Source organism: Schistocerca cancellata, chromosome 11 (genome assembly GCF_023864275.1).
Source record: "Schistocerca cancellata isolate TAMUIC-IGC-003103 chromosome 11, iqSchCanc2.1, whole genome shotgun sequence".
NCBI classification, from domain to species: Eukaryota; Metazoa; Arthropoda; class Insecta; order Orthoptera; family Acrididae; genus Schistocerca; species Schistocerca cancellata.
The window spans coordinates 117,622,733-117,631,138 of record NC_064636.1 but is presented as its reverse complement, the minus strand read 5'-3'; the positions used below and the strand labels follow the sequence as shown (position 1 = coordinate 117,631,138).

Genomic DNA, 8,406 nt, shown 5'->3' with positions numbered 1-8,406 from the left:
AACTTGACTATAAGAAGGGATCGGTTGGTAGGACATGTTCTGAGGCATCAAGGTATCACCAATTTAGTATTGGAGGGCACTGTGGAGGGTAAAAATCGTGAAGGGAGACCAAGAGATGGATACACTAAGCAGATTCAGAAGGATGTAGGCTGCAGTACGTACTGGGAGATGAAGAAGCTTGCACAGGATAGAGTGGCATGGAGAGCTGCATGAAACCAGTCTCAGGACTGAAGACCACCACAACAACAACATGTCTGTGTATGGCGAACCCGTTACAAAGCTTTCTAATAGATAAATAGTTTGATAAACGCAGTCGCCTTGCCGTTTAAAATTGTCTACTCCCCTTTGGCTCAGAGAATGTTTGATTATCCTGGAAGCTATCAAAGATTATGCCAAGTGAATCTGAGTAAATAATACGTGGCTACAAGGTCGGCCGTATCTTCGCGTATCTCTTGTGTTTGCTTGGTTGTTTTTGTTTCTTTGGGTTCGATCACTTAGTTGGTTTGTTGCTACAATAAATCGCGATCCTGTATGCCACTTGTCTATGGTAATGGGACACCCGTTCCTAACACAACCTTTTTTTTATAGAAATAGTCGATACCAAGTAACTTGTATAGGTGAACAGTATCTCAGCTATTTAACTAAATGAATTTCATATGATGTCAGGCAAAAATGCATAAAAAGATATTAACTTGTTACACTCAGCATGTACGGTTAAAATTATCCTTTCTTTTAGAAACATTTGAAATTACTAAATATGTGGCATACCTAAAATTCATATTATTAATTGCACAATCTAACGCTAATTATTAAATTTATTTCTGGATTCAGTTATAAAATAATGTTATAAGTTACTGATGATTATTCCTTTGACAAGAAAGTATGTGGACGCTTTTGCTTTGTAAACTCTTTGGAATATTATGAGTACTGCGGAATTTCAGGAGTAATGGGTATGTGTGTGATGGAGGCAGACGTATTTCTTTTATGGTCGGCACTAACAACGTAATTTGGATTATTAAGTGGAAATTGTAAAGACAGTGTAATATTGAAAAATGCGACAAAGAATAAAATTCAAGTTATCTTCATCTTTTATTTAGTCATCACGAACCAAAAAAGCAAAAGCAAAATTTCAGCCTCAAGAATGTACCCTAGACGCAAAAACTGGAGTCAACAACAAGAGAAAATGAAGATAAGTAAAAAGTTTTTATTTTGTATATCTTACGTCTTTCGAAGTTTTGAAACTAATGAGAACACTAAGAAAAATTTAATATAGATATGTGGGAGAGTAAGATTACAACATGCAGTGAACAATTTATCCACCCACGAGGCGAGAGAGGACCAATGGAACCCCACTCGGTGTAGTAAACTACATCCCCATTTCCTGCTGCGGCTCCGTAAGGGTTTGCAAATGAAAAAACAGAGCGGAGTTCGTGGTGAAATTAATATGTCCCCCTTTTGACGTATCTACGAATAATGGGAAAGTAGTACCGGTACTTACGTGGATCGTCAGTTTTTAAACGATCGACTGTGGCCTCTGGAACGTATTCTGAAAAATAAATTGATAAAATCTCAGTGGAAAAATAGAACATGTATTTAATCAGCTACTATAAAATTATTGGTCATTGCTATACCGAGACTTCCGTCAACTGCAACAAAACGTTACCTGTTGTGTTGGACTCTGGGTCACTGAAGTCGGTGGCTCTGACTACCGCCATTAAAATGTAGATTAGCCAAATACTGGTTCTGTAGATCATAATGCCGGGATGAAGTTGCTACGTCAAATAAAGAACTCCCTCAAAATATCTTCATAAGATTTTCAGACTGCTGAAGAACCTGTAATTTTATGAATAAACGAGTTAATTTTCTTTCTACATGGTATAATACACTTTAAATTGTATAAATTAATGTTTCACTCCGACTAGGATCCTTATCACTCTACAAGACTCATATAACTTCGTCCTGTGCAATATACACTCCTGGAAATGGAAAAAAGAACACATTGACACCGGTGTGTCAGACCCACCATACTTGCTCCGGACACTGCGAGAGGGCTGTACAAGCAATGATCACACGCACGGCACAGCGGACACACCAGGAACCGCGGTGATGGCCGTCGAATGGCGCTAGCTGCACAGCATTTGTGCACCGCCGCCGTCAGTGTCAGCCAGTTTGCCGTGGCATACGGAGCTCCATCGCAGTCTTTAACACTGGTAGCATGCCGCGACAGCGTGGACGTGAACCGTATGTGCAGTTGACGGACTTTGAGCGAGGGCGTATAGTGGGCATGCGGGAGGCCGGGTGGACGTACCGCCGAATTGCTCAACACGTGGGGCGTGAGGTCTCCACAGTACATCGATGTTGTCGCCAGTGGTCGGCGGAAGGTGCACGTGCCCGTCGACCTGGGACCGGACCGCAGCGACGCACGGATGCACGCCAAGACCGTAGGATCCTACGCAGTGCCGTAGTGGACCGCATCGCCACTTCCCAGCAAATTAGGCACACTGTTGCTCCTGGGGTATCGGCGAGGACCATTCGCAACCGTCTCCATGAAGCTGGGCTACGGTCCCGCACACCGTTAGGCCGTCTTCCGCTCACGCCCCAACATCGTGCAGCCCGCCTCCAGTGGTGTCGCGACAGGCGTGAATGGAGGGACGAATGGAGACGTGTCGTCTTCAGCGATGAGAGTCGCTTCTGCCTTGGTGCCAATGATGGTCGTATGCGTGTTTGGCGCCGTGCAGGTGAGCGCCACAATCAGGACTGCATACGACCGAGGCACACAGGGCCAACACCCGGCATCATGGTGTGGGGAGCGATCTCCTACACTGGCCGTACACCACTGGTGATCGTCGAGGGGACACTGAATAGTGCACGGTACATCCAAACCGTCATCGAACCAATCGTTCTACCATTCCTAGACCGGCAAGGGAACTTGCTGTTCCAACAGGACAATGCACGTCCGCATGTATCCCGTGCCACCCAACGTGCTCTAGAAGGTGTAAGTCAACTACCCTGGCCAGCAAGATCTCCGGATCTGTCCCCCATTGAGCATGTTTGGGACTGGATGAAGCGTCGTCTCACGCGGTCTGCACGTCCAGCACGAACGCTGGTCCAACTGAGGCGCCAGGTGGAAATGGCATGGCAAGCCGTTCCACAGGACTACATCCAGCATCTCTACGATCGTCTCTTGGGAGAATAGCAGCCTGCCTTGCTGCGAAAGGTGGATATACACTGTACTAGTGCCGACATTGTGCATGCTCTGTTGCCTGTGTCTATGTGCCTGTGGTTCTGTCAGTGTGATCATGTGATGTATCTGACCCCAGGAATGTGTCAATAAAGTTTCCCCTTCCTGGGACAATGAATTCACGGTGTTCTTGTTTCAGTTTCCAGGAGTGTATATAACAGATGGGGTGGGAGGGTGTCTTGAGTATAGCAGCGGCTTTCGCCAGCTAAACGAGCCTTAGGCCCGTAAGGACATGCCAGCACGTACTTCCGACCATGGTGCTGGGTGAAACGAAGTACTTGGGGAACTTCATAGCGGCAACTGAGTGCTGACTCGAATTATTATTTAACCGTACATGGTTTATGTCTCGAAAGGCCACAAAATTATCGTCATGGATGTAAGATTATTTTAAACTATTGTACGGTATGTAATCAAAAGAATCCCGACACCTGCCTGAAAATGACTAACAAGTTCGTGGCGCCCTTCGTCGGTAATGCTGGTAATCAGTATGGTGTTGGCCGACCATTAGCCTTGGTGGCAGCTTCCACTCTAGTAGGCATACGTTCAATCAGGTGTTGGAAGGTCTCTTGGCTAATGGCAGCCCATTCTTCACTGAGAGCTGCAGTGAGGAGAGGTGAGGCCTGGCACGCCGTTGGCGTTGCAAAACATCCCAAAAAGAATCCATAGGATTCATGTCAGGGCTCTGTGCAGGCCAGTCCATTACAGGGATGTTACTTTTGTGTAACCAATTAGCCCTAGGCCGTCCATTGCGAATAGGAGCTCGATCATGTTGAAAAATTCAATCATTATGCCCAAATTGCCCTTCAACAATGGGATGCACGAAGGTGCTTAAAACATCAATGTAGGCCTGTGCTGTAATAGTTCCACGCAAAACAAGATGGGGTGCAAGCCTCTTCCATGAAAGACAAGACCACACAATAACATCACCGCCTTAGAATTTTACTATTGGCACTACACACGCTGGCAGATGACGTTCATTGGGTATTCGCCATACTCACACCCTGCCATTCGATCGCCACATTGTCTACCTTGATTCGGCACTCCACACAACGTTTTTCAATTGTTAAAGCGTCCAGTGTTTACGCTCCTTACACCGAACAAGGCATCGTTTGGCATTTACCGGCGTGATGTATGGCTTATGAGCAGCCGCTCTCACCTTTCGCCTGTGATAGTACTTGCAGTGGACCCTGATGCAAAAAAAAAAAAAAAGGTTCAAAAGGCTCTGAGCACTATGGGAATTAACTGCTGAGGTGCCGGCCGAAGTGGCCGTGCCGTTAAAGGCGCTGCAGTCTGGAACCGCAAGACCGCTACGGTCGCGGGTTCGAATCCTGCCTCGGGCATGGATGTTTGTGATGTCCTTAGGTTAGTTAGGTTTAACTAGTTCTAAGTTCTAGGGGACTAATGACCTCAGCAGTTGAGTCCCATAGTGCTCAGAGCCATTTGAACCATTTGAACTGCTAGTGTCATCAGTAGTGTGAGACGTTACAGATGGTATTTCAGCGCTAAAATCTGTGTGCATACTGTACGCTCTTTGTGCCACTGGCCTGTTTCGGTTTTTAGGAGTTTCGTCGTTCCGGTTTCGGCAACAGCCGTTCTCGGTAAATTTTTGCAGTGCGCGAGAGTCAACACGAACACTCTCTGGGTGCAGAACGTGTGGCTTGGTGTAATGGAACTGAGCTCAGGCTCACGCTTTAACTTTGTGCACGACTTGTATTCTGAAGGCAATTTCTCTCATGGATTTTAAAGCACTGCAGCTTCCTGATTATGAGATTCAAGACAGCATCGTTTGCTGCATCTGATGGACATGGTGGCGATCGGGGTGCGACAATGGTTGGTGCCAGTATGTTCCATAAAGCGGTGGGAGAAACTGCGATCCTTCAGGAGGTCGTATCTCGCAGTTCTGTTAATCACAAAGGATCCAGTGTTTTAGGTAGCCCTTGGCCTATCTACCGTTTGCATATCTGTCGGAAGAACGCGCATACCGTAGCTATCTTACAGTACAAAAAAAAGTAAAATAAAAGCTCCGTCCGAAGAGGCCATGAAGGCCAAACGGTACCGATCGGCAGCCATGTCACCCTCAGTCCACAGGCATCACTGGATGCGGATATGGAAGAGCACGTAGTCAGCACACCGCTCTCCCGGCCTGATGTCAGTTTACGAGACCGGTTCCGCTACTTGTCGATCAAGTGGCTTCTCAGTTTCCCTCAGCGCTCGGTAGACCGGATGGTCACCCGTCCAAGTGCTAACCCTGTCAGACAGCGCTTAACTTCGATGATCTGACGGGAACCGGTGTTACGACCACGGCAAGTCCGTACGCATCTTACACTACAGGGTCCAAATTTAAACATTACGCACTTCCTCCAGTCCAGGCAAACTGAGCAAATCGGTCGGTTCTTTTTGCGCCGGTCGTGCACTAGGGTGAACCTTAGGTAGCTTTTAAAAAGACGATTTTTTCAAGTGCGGTTCCTGAGCAGACTATGCAGAGACTTGATTTTTTGAGCACGGTAAGTATCAATTGGGGGATTGCCACTTCTATAATTTCAATTCATGGTAGATATGCCGAAATTTTCACCATATTTGTCCAAGGCGGTATTCTCGGAGCACTTTTTTCGATACCATCCAGAGGTTCAAGGTTACAATAGTTACGATTAATAAAAGGTCTGAGGCGAAAGTGTAGTTTCAACTGACGTAGTGAACAAATGGTTATGAGGTGACGAAATTAAATTTTTAGTCAGCATTTCTTCACTAATAAGACTTTATGACGCCCTGTCCATCAAAATGGGCACTTCATGCCCTAGGTGGTACTTCAGCGACAAGAGAATGGGCTAAAAAGGGTTTTAATAAGCCTGAAAAGAACTTAAAACATCATTTATATTTGGAAAGTTAACAAATTCAATAAAATATTTCTAGTAGCATTTTTACTTTTTTAATACATCATAAGCTGGGCATTTTCGATGAACAGTGGTTATCAAGCAAAGCACCCAATAAATGTAAAACAAGAGACTGTGTTTAAACCTTATATTAAGAGTACTTATTTATAGCTTATATGCGTCAAAGTATATAAATGAGGGGAAGTACATACATAACCTTTCCAGATTGTACTGACCTGCAGAATTCTCTTTTGTATAAGCAGGACACCGTGTTACAGACCAGCAGGAGAAAGTGCCTGTCAGAGCACAAAAAAGGCGAATATGTTCCCCTTTAAAAGACTTTGACACGGAGTGGGGAACCAGCTGCATGAACCCGTGTTCCACACCAAACCCTTTGGCATGAGAACACGCTCGCGGTTTTTTGCGCTGAAACAGAGTAGCAGAGAGATATTGCGCACGTGAGGGAGAGGAGGCAGTGCCAGTGAGGGACAAAGAGGAAGAATATAAGGATGGTGGAAGACAGAACATGGCAGGGAAAGAGAAAGACAGAGTTATGAAGGCGATAACAGTGGGGACGAATGAGAGTGAGATATTGATGGTCAGTGAGAGACTGCGGCAATAAGACAGATGGAGAGATGGATGGAGAAAGAAACAGTGGAAGCAAAACAGAGAGGAGACAGTGGAAATGAGAAATACAGACGAGTGGAGACCATACACAGCGTTGGAAAGGTGCAGGGGTGGGAGGGGGGAGGGTTATGTATAGGGAAGGGTACATTTTGAATTGAAATTTGAAACACGTGAGTGAAATGAAAAAGATAGGTTCAACCTTCCAGAAAATTTGAACTTAATTAAGTGGTTCATAGATTCTCTCAAGAATAAAAGCTCTTCTGGTTTTGATGATGTTTGCAATAGAATACTAAAGATTTGTTCCCATTTAATAAGTCTGGTATTGTCTGAAATATGTAATACATCACTGATCTAATGCATTTTCCAAGAGAGACTAAAATATGCCATCTTTAAACCCCTCTTTAAGAAAGTTGATAAGAGAAACGTCAGTAAATCCCGACCTATTTCACTGCTGACATCAATTTTTGAGAAGGTGATGTATTCTAAAAACGTATATCTCACATTGGCAACAATAATATCCCCAATAAATCACAGTTTGGGTTCCATAAGGGTTGCTCTACTGAGAATGCCATTTCCATGTTCACACACCAGATATTACACGCATTAAATAACGAAATAGCACAGACAGGTATTTTCTATGAACTATCCAAGCCATTTGATTGTGTGAATCATAGTATCTTACTGGATAAATTGAAGTTTTGTGGGATTGATGGTATAGCCAACGAAGGGATCATGTCATATCTAACCAAACGAATGCAGAAATTCAACGAACGGAAGCAAGGGACACAATTCTGATTGGGGAGGAATCACATATGGAGTTCCCCAAGGCTGAATCTTAGGTCCACTACGGTTTCTCATATATATAAATGATCTACCAACTAATGTAAAATAGCAGAATTAGCTCTTTTTGCATATGACACCAGTGTTGTAATCACTCCCAGTATCCATACAGAAATGGAAGAAATGGTGAACAAAGTTCTCAAAAGTATTATTGACTCGTTATCTGCGAATGGTGTCAGTCTGAATTTCACAAAGACGCATCATATTCAGCTCTCCACCTCTAGGGCAACTGCACCAGTGATAAGTGTAACACACGTTGAAGAAATAATACATAGGGTGGAAACTTCAAAATTCTTAGGTGTCCGTATTGATGAGAATTTAAATTAAAAAAAAAAAAACATTTTGGAACTCCTAAAACAACTTAGTTTGAGCACATTTGCACTTAGAATCAGGGCAAACTTTGCTGATAGAGGCATCAGTAAGTTGAGACATTTCGATTATATTCATTCTGTAATGTCATATGCAATACTGTTCTGGGGTAACTAATCTTTAAGAAAGATCTTCATTGCCCAGAAATATGGTGCAAGAGTAATACGAGGTGCTATCTAAAATTTTCGGGACTGGTGCTGCCATCTGTTTAAAACTTTCCCTTTGGACTAACAGTCACCATCACCCTCAAAGTAGTTGCCATCCGCACGTACACACCGGTCCCAGCGCTTCTGCTATGGGTGAAACGTTTTCTGGAAGTCCTGTTCTTTGAGGGTGTTTATCACCGACAGCAATGTTTCGTGAATCCTCTCAAGAGTGTCGAACCGACGGCCTTTCAACTTGAGTTTCAGTTTTGGGAATAGCGCGAAGCCACAAGGTGCCAAATCTGGCGCGTACGGT

General features: G+C 44.4%; 1 long non-coding RNA gene across 1 annotated transcript; it reads right to left on the bottom strand.

The window, feature by feature from the left end:
• Positions 1-1,116: 1,116 nt before the first annotated feature.
• Positions 1,117-6,535, bottom strand: LOC126108541 (uncharacterized). The gene is made up of 3 exons (XR_007523546.1): positions 6,348-6,535; positions 1,664-1,833; positions 1,117-1,546 (listed from the first exon to the last, which is right to left on the bottom strand). It is a non-coding gene; the product is annotated as an uncharacterized LOC126108541 (long non-coding RNA).
• Between the last annotated feature and the right edge of the window lie 1,871 nt (positions 6,536-8,406).